We start from the raw sequence: 13648 nt of genomic DNA on the forward strand, positions 1-13648 counted from the left end.
TTTACCTGCCAATCGTTTCCTGAATCAGCTTCCGGGGATCCCAACCTATAACAAAATTGCTCATATTCTGCATATGTTGTGAAGATATAACCAACAAAATTTGCTGATAGATGTGTTAGTGTGTAGGGAGGGCAGGAGGCAAAAATAACATCAAGATTTTTATCTTAAGCAAGTGGAGAAACCAAGTTGCCATTTACTGTTATGGGTAACTCTGCAAGAAGAACATGTTGGGGGTGAGGCTGGGACCCATTATTTGTTTCTGTTCCAATCATGATGACTATGGGGCACCAAAGAGGAGCATCAGGTAAGCCCTTGAATATGTGAGCCTGGAGCTCAAGAGAGAGGTCAGGGCAGAAATAGAAATGTGAGAGTTGTTAGCATGCATAAAGTGAGTGCTCACAACTGGATAAGAACACCTTTAGATCAAAAAAATATATCCATTACAGTTTTGGTCAGGGTTTCCAAAGTAGACTGTCTACATTATTATTATAGTATTTTTTAATTTTAAAATTGTCATGAGATGTATACTGTCACTAATTAGCTATCTACCTTGAACAAGTCATTTATATAACTTACTGGCCTCTTTGTTCCTTCATCTGACATGTGGAGACAAATTATAATTATAACCTCCAACTTTAGGGGTTAATCTGAGGATCAAATGAAAAGAGATAGGAAAGCACTTTGAAGAGTTAAAACTTATTCTAATGAGACATTTTATTGCTATTAAGCATTTTTTTAGAAATATAGTTTCTTTGTCATTAGGAATAAAAATGAGACAAGAATTAAACATCCATTGAATTTCACACAGGGAGAAATAACAAATGAACCCAAAGGAAAATTTAAAAAGTGAGATAACAATAACAAGATTGAACTAAACACACTGGGAAACATTAAAATTCTCAAAAACAAATAAAACTCAATTTTTCAATAAACTAAAAAATTAAAAAAATTTTAATTATGAAAAACAAAAGAACTTACACATTAAATGACAATTGAATAAAACAGAAAAGATTTTTTAATAAAAATGAGTATTTATCAAAATTAAGGATTTAAATTTACACATAAGCTTCATTAAAATGATAATTTTTCTCCTTGAAACATAGAAACAGACTTGTTTCACCTAGAAATTAATTGGAGTTCCTACTAACCCAAACAAGATATATGTGTTGTTATTTTTGATCTATACCTCTACTTTTTAAACTGAGAAATGCAATTTTAATTGTTTGCAGGATTTTTTTAATATTTTCAATGGGAAAATCTGAAAAGAGTACTTAAAATATGTCACTCTCATTCTTCTAATGCCCCATTTCAATTATGCTATCTAGAGGCACTTCATCCTATTCCACTCGCATCCTTGCTGGGGTGGGAGCACCATAGAAACTCTTTCCATTGAAGTATAGTTGACTTACAATATTGTGTTAGTTTCAGATGTACAACACAATAATTCAATGTTTTAATAGATTACACACCAAGCAAAGTTATTATCAAATAGTGACTTTATTTCCTGCGCTATACATTGCATTCCTATAGCTTATTTACTTAGTAACTGGTAGTTTATACCTCTTAATCTCCACTCACTTATTTCATTTCTCTCCCCACTACTCTTCCCTCTAGTAACCATTGTTCATTTTCTGTATCTATAAGTCTGTATCTGTTTTGTTATATTTGTTTATTTGTTTTGTTTTTTAGATTCCGGATATAAGGGGAAATGTATGGTAGGTGTCTCTATCTTAATTATTTAATTAAACATAATATCCTCCAGATCCATCCATGTTGACACAAATGACAAGATTTCATTCTTTTTTATGTCTAGGTAATATTCCATTGCATTCTTTATCCATTCATTTGTTGATGGGCACTAGGTTGCTTCCATATCTTGGCTATTATAAATAATGCTGCAATAAGCTTTGGAGTACATTTACCTCTTCAAATCAGTGTTTTTATTTTCTTTGGACAAATGCCCAGGAGCAGAATTGTAAGATGCTATGGTAGTCCTATTTTTAGTTTTTTGAGAAATCTCCATATTGTTTTCAACAATGGCTTTACCAATTTAACATCCCCACCAACAGTGTACTATGGTTCCCTTTTCTCCACATCTTTACCAATACTTGTTATTTGTTGTCCTTTTGATGATAGCCGCTCTGATCATTGTCAGGTGATATCTCATTGTGGTTTTTGATTTGCATGTCTATAGTAATTAGCAATGTTGACCATCTTTTCATGTGCCTATTAGCCATCTATGTGTCTTCTTTAAAAAAATTTCTATTTAGGTCTTCTGCCCATTTTTTGATTGGGTTGTTTGGTTTTTGATACTGAGTTATATGAGCTGTTTAAATATATTGGATATTAACCTCTTGTCAGTTACATCATTTGCAAAAAAAAAAAGTCTCCCCATCTGTAGGTTGTCTTTTCTATAGACAAACCACCCTGAACATGCCTGGGTCTCATCTATAGGTTCTTTTTGTTTTGTTGATAATTTCCTTTGCTGTGCAAAAGCTTGTAAGTTTACTGATGTCTCATTAGTTTATTTTTGCTTTTGTTTCGCATATTGCCCGTGTCTTCTTCTAGGAATTTCATGGTTGTAGATCTTACATTTAAATCTTTAATCCATGTTGAACTTATATTTGTATATGGTATGAGAAAATCTTTTAGTGTCATTCTTTTACATGTACTAACAGCTGCCCAATTTTCCATTCACCTTTTATTTAAAAGAGACTGTCTTTTTCCCATTGTATGGACTTGCCTCATTGCTCATAGATTAATTGACCTTGTAAGTATGGATTTATTTCTGTGCTCTGTTCTGTTCCATTGATTTTATGTGTCTATTTTTGTGATGGTACAATACTATTCTGATTACTATAGCTTTGTAGTATAGTTTGAAGTCAAGGGGCATAATAACTCCAGCTTTCATCTTTCTCAAGACTGCTTTGGCTATTCAAGATCTTTTGTGGTTACATACAAATGTGGGGATTAATTTGTTCTAGTTCAGTGAAAAATGCCATGAGTGTTTTGACAGGGATTTCATTGAATCTGTAGATTTTTTTTAAATAATATGGATACTGCAACAATATTAATTTTTCCATGAAAGCACACTGTCTTTCAATTTATTTATATCATCTTCAATTTCTTTCATCAATATCTTATAGGGCTCAGAATACAGGTCTTTCATCTCCTGGGTTAAATTTATTCCTAGGTGCTTTATTCTTTGTGAATAGATTGTAAATGAGATTGTTTTCTTGAGTCCTTTCTGATTGTTCTTTATTAGTGTATATACATGCAACAGGTCTCTGTTATTAGTTTTGTATCCTATAACATTACTAAATTTATTAGTTCTAATAGTTTTTTGGTAGATCTTTTAGGGTTTTCTATGTATAGTATCATATCATTTGCAAAACAGGGATAGTTTTACTTCTTCCGTTTCAATTTATATGTCTTTTATTTCTTTTCTTGTCTGATTGCTATGACTCTGACTTCTAATTCTATGTTAAATATAACTGATGAGACTAGGCATCCTAGCGTTGTTCCTGAATCTAGAGGAAAAGCTTCCAGCTTTTTATCATTGAGTATGTTAGCTGAGACTTCTCATAAAAAAATCTTTGCTATATTGAGCTGTGTTCCCTCTATACCAACTTTGTTGAGAGTTTTGATCATGAATCAGTGTTGAATCTTCTCAAATCCTTTTTCTGCATCTACTGTGAAGGGATTTTTATCCTTCATTTTTTTTAATGTAGTATATCACTTTGATTGATTTGTGGAATTCCTAAATTTTCCTACTTTTCCCTCTTTTATCATTTTTGTATGATTTTAAAGCTGGAAATAATTTCTGAAAATTTTTAATAAACAATTATTAATAAATATCATCTGTTTATTTGTGTATTCTTTTTAAGAATCCAATCTAAACATGCACATTCTTAGAGACTGTAAAACATGAGAATACTGCCAATTTTTTTTTAAGAATACCTCTTTAAAGTAATGTTTTAGGTCTTGTAGCTATTTTATGTTATTCCAAGTCATGTAAGTATGGCATGAAAATGACTAATGAAAAGGGGTAGGTTGGTAAACCATTCATCTGGCTCATCTATGGAACTCTAGTCAAGTGACCCTCTCTGTCATCATGGGGTAACTCATTTTTCCTGGCTGGGCAGCAGTCAGTTTCCATGTCTGTAATACAAAGACTGTGAGGACTCAGAAAAATTTGTCCTCAGCAGAGTACATACTTGAAAAACTTTGCTCAAGAGAGCCCAGCACACAGTAGGTACTCAATGAATATTCAATAAGTATATCAAATTGGTAAAAGTACTGACCAGACTCACAGACATCTTTAGTAATTAAACTTCTAAACATCTTAACAGTGCAAAGATACAGTTTCATAAAGTTCACACTTACACTGAATTATACTTTTTCCACTGGATTCAAGGAAGAGTAGGAGGATGGAAACTTAACTGTTAGATTATGAATGTAAGGAAAAGAACCAGGAACACCTTTAGAAGCATCAAATCCAACAACAACTGAATTATGCCAGAAAGTTCATTTGAGTTTTTCCCTAAGATCTTATGAAAAAACCCAAATGAATTTTGTGGCCATCCCAATACTTCTTTTAATATAATTGTAGAGTTTGGGGTTGTTTAAATGACAATTTCTTTTAATATTCCACAGTTGGATACTGAATGAACAAAGTCTGGCTTCTCCTCAGAGTGAAACAGATTGCGCCCAGCCAGTGCACTCAGCCTACTTTCTCCTAGTGTAATTTTAGACTGCACAGGAAACAGTCAAGACTAAAGTAGTCGGAATGTGACCTTTTACCTGCAATGATACTGGCAACACTGGCATGTGCCACCAGTGACGTGGAGCAGAGCAGACAGACACGCTTTGCTGAGCAAAGCTTCCTTTCATTTGACCTGATATCTATCCCTGTAGTTGTGCAATGTCCTACAATTACTTCGGACATCATTGATCTTAAAACAAGGCATACCTACTTTATAACCTACTCCTTTTAAAAGGAATTGTAAAAATGCTACCATAGTTTTGTTATCCCTGACTGACGATGCAAACCAGTGAATGAACTGGCACTGATCCAGCAGGATTATCCTCACCGTAGGTAGCTACACCATCCTCTGTCCATCAGTGTGAGGTCTCCCTGTGTGAGGTGTCTCATCATGAGAACCTGAGTAAAATGTCTAAATCATTCCGACGTCTGGTCACAAAACATTAAGCAATTTACCAACATTCTGGTCACTAATAGGTAACAGTGCAGCATAATTGTGCTTTGAAAGTCTCTCACACTCAACCATTAAATAACTATTGGAGAACTTTGGAGCCAGTTCATAGAAAATGTTAGGTAATACCTGCTTCCTTCATAGTTACAAACTGACAGAAGATGACATCATCTTTCTTTCCTCTCATTTATTTATATGAATCAGAATCAGGCTTTTAATTCACACCAGATAATAAGTATTCAAAAGCACCTACAGACATTCTGTATATATTAATCGAAAACATAAATTTATTCATTACCCTAAAATTCCCCTGATAGGGTTCTGGGGTAACAATCTGGGAGCTTCCTTTAAAGTCAAGTCTTATAATGCCTCTCCCCAACTTAAAATCCTTCACTAGGTTCCCACTGCTCTAAAATACAATGCTGACCCTCAAAGAGGGTCTAAAAATGGCTGGACCCTTACTGCTTTCTCTTACCTTATGCCTCACCCTATCGTCAAACCATGGTATGTTTTTACTTTCTGAAAAATTCATTAAATAAAATTTATGTTTTCCTAGTTTTCAGATAACAGCTAGCTTTTGTAATAATAGGAGATGGATACTTTTATGTTATTATACATAAAAAGCATCTTTATCAAGCTTATCAATCCATAACCAATCAATCATTTTGTTGAAAGGGACATGAATATGATGAACGGGCATACATTTTAAGCTACCAGATGATTTTATGAGATAATGGCTACAATTTTTTTGAGTTTTTAATATGTGCCAGTCATATATACATACTTCACATATATTAAATCTCATCTAACTCTCCCATGAGCCCTTTGTGGTAGGTAACATACATTTCCACCCTAGAGTTGAGATTACTGGGTGCTGGAAATGAATTTGCTCACTTCCATTCACTCTCACAGTGAAAGACAAAACCTAAATTTCCCGTATTCCCTTGCAGCTAGGGCTCTGGAAGAAAATTCTGTCCCAAAAGGTTAATACACACAAGTGAGACATGACAATACAGAAGGCACAGTGAGGCAGAAACCATTTTTTTTTTATTCCTTCTTGGCTACTTCTTCTAGCAAGCAAGTTAAGACTCCTTGGCACCATGTTCCAGCATCCATTTTATAGATACATTGATGTTTAGAGACAGCAGCAAGTTCTTGATCCTTGCAGAGCTTTATTGCTGGTCTCAGAGGCAGTTTTGTAGTTTTGCAGTCATTCCTGGACAACTTTAGAACAACTCAGAACCTGTTTCTTCAACCCTTCTATTGCTTTTGTAACTGCCTAATCCCCTGGCTTCCCTGATAGCTCAGTCGATAAAGAATCTGCCTGCAGTGCAGGAGACTGGGGTTTGATCCGTGTCAGGAGGATGCCCTGGAGAAGGAAATGACAACCCATTCCAGTATTCTTGCCTGGAAAATCCCGTGGACAGAGGAGCCTAGAGGGCTATAGTTCATGAGGTCGCAAGAGTGGAACACAACTTAGCAGCTAAACCACCAACCACCAATCCCCCTATTGGGATTCCTAGGTGGTGCTAATGGAAGAGAAGCTGCCTTCCAATACAGGGGAAGAGATGGGGTTCTATCCCTGGGTTGGGATGACCCCTTAGAGAAGGGCATGGCAGCCCACTTCAGTATTCTTGCCTGGAGAATCCCATGGACAGAGGAGTCTAGAAGGCTACAGTCCCTAGCATTACACAGTCGGACATGACTGAAGTGACTTGGCAAGGACAGACTCAATCCCCTGTATTTAATCCCTAACTGTTTAAAATACTTAAAGTGGTTTCTCTTTTCTTATATCTAATCTGAGAGTGTGCAAAAGCCCATGTGTTCAGCAGACTACAGGTTAAGCTGAAACAAAGGCACTCAAAAAATAGTGTGGCTTAAATGAGAGCAAAGTTTATTTTTCTTCCACGTGATAGTACGGAAGTGGGTGATATCACACAGGTGGGATGTCTCTACTGGCATCAATATGTAGCTCTTCTCTTTGGCCCAGGGAAGGTCCAATATGAGGCTATTTCAAAGCCGTGGAAGGCAGGTGTGAATAGAAAATATCCAAAGATTTTCAAACACATACAAAACTCCTCACATACCAGTGGCTAGAAATGAGTTGCAAAGCAAACTTAATCCCAAAGAAAGCTGAGGGAATATAGAGACTAGGTAGGCAACCGTGTACCCTGCTAATACTTATGGGTGCATTGGGGAGGGTTGCAGGGGGAGAATTGGATATTTTGTTAGAAAAAAAGAAAAAAATGGTTATTAGTATAACATCACTCTCTTCCATGGAGAAGGCAATGGCAACCCACTCCAGTGTTCTTGCCTGGAAAATCCTATGGATGGAGGAGCCTGGTAGGCTGCTGTCTATGGGGCTGCACAGAGCTGGACACGACTGAAGTGACTTAGCAGCAGCAGCAGCACTCTCTTCCATGTCTACCCCTCAGTCCAATATCCATGTCTCCCCTTATTTCTGCAAATAGATCGCACAGCCTAAGTGGAATTCTAATCTATTGGCGTCCATGTGAAAGAAACAGTAGCCAAAGACTACTGGGACCAGACTACTCTGGTCACAGCTCTTGAGCCAAGATTCCTCTTTTTTTTTACTAGCCTCTCTATTTATCCTTTCCCTCTTTGCTTCTATTTCATGTTGGCTACCTTTAGTGGCAGCCATTTGAAACAATTAAGAAGGCAGTGCCTTTTATCCAGTCTTTGTTTTGGGCTGATTTCCATTTTCTGGCCAAGGAAAGTACTTAACAGAAGGTCCACAAGAAAGACCTCCATCATCAAACTTATCTACTGTTGTCTGGGGACATGGATCTTCCAACCGTGCATGGTCCAAACTTAAGCTCTAAGATATATAAGATTGCAATCCATAAATGAGAAAACCTCCCTCATCAGAGCTATATTCCCTTCTATCTCCACTTACTGACCAATAATTACCTGACTTCCCTTTCCTCTTATAATACAGTAGTGAGTGGCAATCAATATGTACCTATATTCTTAATTGCTCTCCTTGAGCTAGAGGTCATGAGGCCCATGACCTGTCTTCCCAATTATAATAGGTAACTGTCTCAGCAAATGATATGTCACAAAATAACAAGTGCTACCAATGTTCCGAAATGAAATACTGTGCCTACATCACCTCTTCCTGTTGCTATCCAGTGTCACAAAATATAGGTTTTTTAAATGTTCACATCCCATTTCTGGTATCAGTTTCTATATTAATTGGATACATGCTCATTCATTCCTTTTAAGCAAATGTCACTGTTGAGTTGTCTCAGATAGTTCCAAAATGATATGATTAGGGAACTTTTTGCATTTTAACCCAGGTTTGTAGTTCTCTTCTTGTTTGTTCCACAATCTAATGCTTAAAAATATTGCACAACAATGTCTTTGCACGTTTTCAGTTGTACTGCCAGATTCTCTTTACTTGTTTAATTTTCACCTTTAAATTTGTGATGTGTTAGTTATGTGTCTGCACAAAAAACCTAGCATAAGGTTTCATGGTCTCTGTGTGATGGCAGTTGATACAGTTTGTTAACTTTCCTTCTTTGGGGACATGAGGATTTTTTGTTTGTTTGCTTGCTGGTTTGTTTTTAATAAAGATTTCAATGATGACATCTGAAAAAATGTGGATTCATGCTAAGATCTTTTTTAAATTTAGAAAAAGACATCCCAAAATACAATGTCTTCATAATGTAGAAGCTTGCCTCTCTTTCACCTAGCAGTGCAGAGGCAAGCAGGAAGACTCTGCTACCAATATGTGACCTTCATCTCTGGGTGCCCTTTAGCTGTTCGAGTGTCACTGTCTGTCACCCAGCAGGAATTGTCTTTTAAAAGTAATATTCAGAAGATACCACCTCACTTTTGCTGACTTCCCATTATCAAGAACTTAGTCTTGTAGCTGCAAAGGATGCTATGAATTATTGTCTCGACCTGAGTATGTGTGTGCCTTGCTAATACTCAGGAATCTCATCACTCAAAGGAGCAAAGGCAAAGGGATCCTAGGAGATAACTAGCACTCTCCACCACTGATTACAGCTGTTTGACTCCAGATCCCCAAGGCAAAACTACTTCCAAAACTCTTCCAATATCTAGAAAAAATGTTAAGTCTCTTGTTCTTCCTCGCCACGCTGATGGCCCATGTTCTCTAGAATAAGGAAGTTGGGGCACTTTGCTTGCCATCTTGTTTCAGCTTATTTACTCATTCATTCATCTAGGAGCTGCGCTCATGCGCTCAGTCGTGTCTGACTCTTTGTGACTCCATGGACTGTAGCCCACTAGGCTCCTCTGTCTGTGGGATTCTTCAGACAAGAATACTGGTGTGGGTTGCAGTCCTGACCCAGGGATCGAAACCGTGTCTCCTGAGGCTCCTGCATGGCAAGTGGATCCTTCACCTGCTGAGCCGTTGGGGAAGCCCATTCTAGGAGCAACGATTTCTCAAATACCTACTATATGATGGAATTCAGTTAGACAACAGGAAGAAAAAGATAACTAAGACAGAATCATCTGGACTCTTTATTCAAGAGTTTCTATTTACTTAGAATAGAATAATTACTTAGAAAATTCACTGTTCTCTTCTGAACATACCATAACACCAAAAACGTATTTAAAAACAATAAATTGAAGAGAAGGACATAAGAGAGTTTTATATTTTTCACTTTCCTTCCTCAATTTTGTATTACTTCCATCAATTGACCTAACTAAAAACTATAATTTAGTGTCAAATGAATCATTTAAAGTACAAAAATCTTGCCAATGAGGACAAGCTGCAACTCAATTATACCTACAACACTCTTTCTACTCAACTGCTATATTGACACCAGTTCTCATCATTAATATGAAACTACAATATGCAAAAGACTTTCTTTCCCTCCACTGAGCCCCCCATTGGGAATTCTACTTCTGTCAGATCTAAGTCAACATCAAAATATTCCCCAAAAGAAGCCATACACAAATGAATACATACTACTTTATTCCATTTATACTTAAGGTATAAAAACAGGAGAAAACTAATATGCTGTCAGAAGTGAGGATAGGCTGCCCACCTTGATGAGGGGCATACAAGATGCTTCTAGAATGCTGATAATGTTCTGTTTCTGGATCAGGGTGGTGATCACATGGGTGCACTCTGTTTGTAAATCCCGCCCTATATTCTATGTTGGTAGCAGTTTTTCATAGGATTCAGAAGGCACCTAGAGGGCCTTATGGCATGTCAAGCATTTTGCCAGTCACTGTGAAGGTTTCCAACAACATATGGTGCATGTGCCACCTTTCCATTTCCCAGCAAAATGAGGCAGCTGCGATGTGAGAGGGAAGATGGGGAATCAGGAGCTAGCCTGTGTGTCCACGTGTAAGTCCAAACTAATAATCCCTTCTCTGAGCCTCAGAATTTCTCAGATAGATCTGAACTCTAAGGCTCTATAATTCCCTACTGGTCCGTCACAGTTGCCCATTTTCCTGTTTGTATCGAAAACACCTTTTTTTTTTTTTTTTTTTTGGAACTCATAATATCAAATTAGGTGGACACTGAAAAAGCATTAATACATTATAACAAACTTACATAGCTCTTTACCAAAGGGCTTCCCTAGTGGCTCAGATGGTAAAGAATTTGTCTGCAATGCAGGAGACCTGGGTTTGATCCCTGGGTCAGGAAGGAAAAGGGGATGGCTACCCACTCCAGTACTTTTGCCTGGAGACTTCCATGGACAGAGGAGCCTGGTGGGCTACAGTCCATGGTGTCATAAAGAGTCAGACACGACTGAGTGACTAACACTTTACCAAAGGCAGGATAGTATGACTGGAAAATCCTGGGACCAGGTACCCCTTGACTCCTGATTTATGGTCAACACCCAGCCACTAGCTCATTGCATGACATTAGGCAAAGCCCTTCAGTTTTCTGGATGTCAGTTTCATCATTTGCAAGACAAGGGGCTTAGACCCTAAAGATTCTGTTTCCAAGTTAATGTGTTCAGACTAAGAAGTAGCAAAACCCAGACTCTGGTTTTACGGCTCAATTCCAGTTTTCTTCCTACAAATATGTATCTTAAAAAACAACCTAAATTCATATTTAAAAATTCTTGTTGCCCAATACGTGCTGGACATAGACATCATCTATATGAAGGAGATATGTTACCTGTGCTTTTCAGATTAGGAGACTGCCCATCAGAAGTTGAGCGACATGTCCCTGTATGTGCCGTAGTCAGCACCAGAGGAAGCAGGGGAAGCCTGGTCCGCAGACTGAGGACCTTACTCTCCACATGGAGGCTTGTAAGGGGTCCAGAATCAACAAATAAGCCAAAAATAAATCCAATTCTAAAGCAAAAAAATGTTACTTTTTCTAGTTTCCTCTGGTTGAGAAAGAAAAATAAAAACTAGGAGTTTCACTAGTAAGTATAAAATATCGTGTTATTTGTTAAAATGATAAAACTATATACAGTTGAATAAAGCCTCAGGATGGCTCCAAAGTCACAGCATGTTTTAAGACTTGATACACATGTCACCATTTTCACTGCGATTCACATTTTCTCTGGAAGATAAGTTCCTTGGGGGTGTAAATGATTTTACCAGCCTAGAATCAAAGACGAACAATAATTTTCTCTTTTTTTCAATATTTACTTTATATTGGAGTATAATTGATTCAGAGTGCTTTGTTAGTTTCAGGTGTACAGCAGAGTTATTCAGTTATAAATATTCATAAATCTATTCTTTTTCCAATTATTTTCCCATTTAGGTTGTGTTAGTCGCTCCAGTTGTATCCGACCCTTTTCGATCCCATGAAACATAGCCTACTAGGCTCCTCTGTCCATGGAATTCTCTAGGTAATAATACTGGAGTGAGTAACCATTTCCTTCTCCAGGGGATCGTCCTGACCCAAGGATCAAACCTGTCTCCTGCACTGCAGGCAGACTCTTTACCGTCTGAGCCACCAGGGAAGCCCACCCCATTTAGGTTATTAAAGAGTATTAAGTAGTTCCCTGTGCTATATGGTAGGTCCTTGTCTCAAACTCCCAATTTATCCCTCCCCTCAACCTTACCCCCTTAGAAACCATAAGTTTGTTTTTTAAGTCTGTGAGTCTGCTGCTGATGTTTTGTAAATAAGTTCATTTGTATGCTTTTTTTAGATTCCACATATAAGTGATATATATTTGTCTTTCTCTGTCCTATTTATTTCACTGAGTATGATAATCTCCAGTTTTCTTTTCTTTAAAAAAAAAAATGTCCTGATAAAGCAGAAAAGCTTAGGTATACCATGCCCCTGCCAGGTATCATGTATGATATGGGGGCATGGTGCCCAAGGAAACAGCTCAAAGATGCAGAGGACAAAAACTCTGGGGTGAGTGAGAGGCTACCTATACACAGTGTTCTCAGCAAGCCTAGAAATGTTTCAAATGTTGTTCCAGCCCAGCTGATGACTGTATTAGAACAAGTCTCCTGTCTAGGCCTGGCCCTTGATCGGCAGAATTCCTTCAAAGACGCTGAGATCGGCAGGCAGGAATATATCATCTGCTAGGGGGACACAAAAGTGCTGGAGGTTGCCATGGCTCTCAGGTTATTAGAGCTCACTTGAGTACTTCTAAAAATACAGCGGGATAGCCTTCCCAGTCTTTTAAAGCTAGACCATCAATGAATAGGCAAGAAACAGCTATTATAAGACTGCTTTGAGAAAAATGTACAATATTTTTTACATATTTTTTATTTTAAACTTGTCATTTTTCTGTGCAGAAACTCCAGTTTTTAACCCTAAATTCTACCATAAACTGAACGCTGAGGTATGGGGTTAACATTCAGTACAACAGGACTGCTTTCTAAATCAGACGTTAACGAGCCTATTTGCTCCTGTAATTGTAAACATAGGGGAATGTTCCAAGTAAAGCCATGTTCCTGAGCCTCTCTACAGTCCCACCCCCAACCCCTTCCCACCCCTCAAGAGAGTGCATGGATAATGTCTCCTGCAAACTGCTTAGTTCCACAGCACTTTCTAGTATCCCAGGTATCATTTGTTAAACATGTTTTTAGAATCTATTCCCCCCGAGGTGAGAAGTTACAGATAGAGCAGAGCAAGTCAGAACTGACCGCCAAAATGGATGTGGCCTGGAGCCCTGGATTTCCCAATGGGAGGGAATTAGAGGGGCCTGCGGAGGCTTATTGGAGGCCATCGCATGTTTTCTGGAAGTTTCATCCAGGATGAGACTTAAAGGGTAGTAAGAATTTTCCAAATGAAGGAAGAGCACGCGGGGGCGAGGAGTAGTGCTGGGGAACATGAGAGAACAGGAGAAACAACATCTCTGGCAGCAGAAGGGGAAGAGGCCCAGCCTGAGTTTAGGCAGGGGCCCACACGGGCCTTCCCTTTGACCTGGGTGCCCAGTGTGAGGGCAGGCAGTGACCATCTTCAGGCAACAGCCGTGCTGTGACATTAAGGATGCTGATAAGAAGTGCTC

Source organism: Ovis canadensis, chromosome 3 (genome assembly GCF_042477335.2).
Source record: "Ovis canadensis isolate MfBH-ARS-UI-01 breed Bighorn chromosome 3, ARS-UI_OviCan_v2, whole genome shotgun sequence".
NCBI classification, from domain to species: domain Eukaryota; kingdom Metazoa; phylum Chordata; class Mammalia; order Artiodactyla; family Bovidae; genus Ovis; species Ovis canadensis.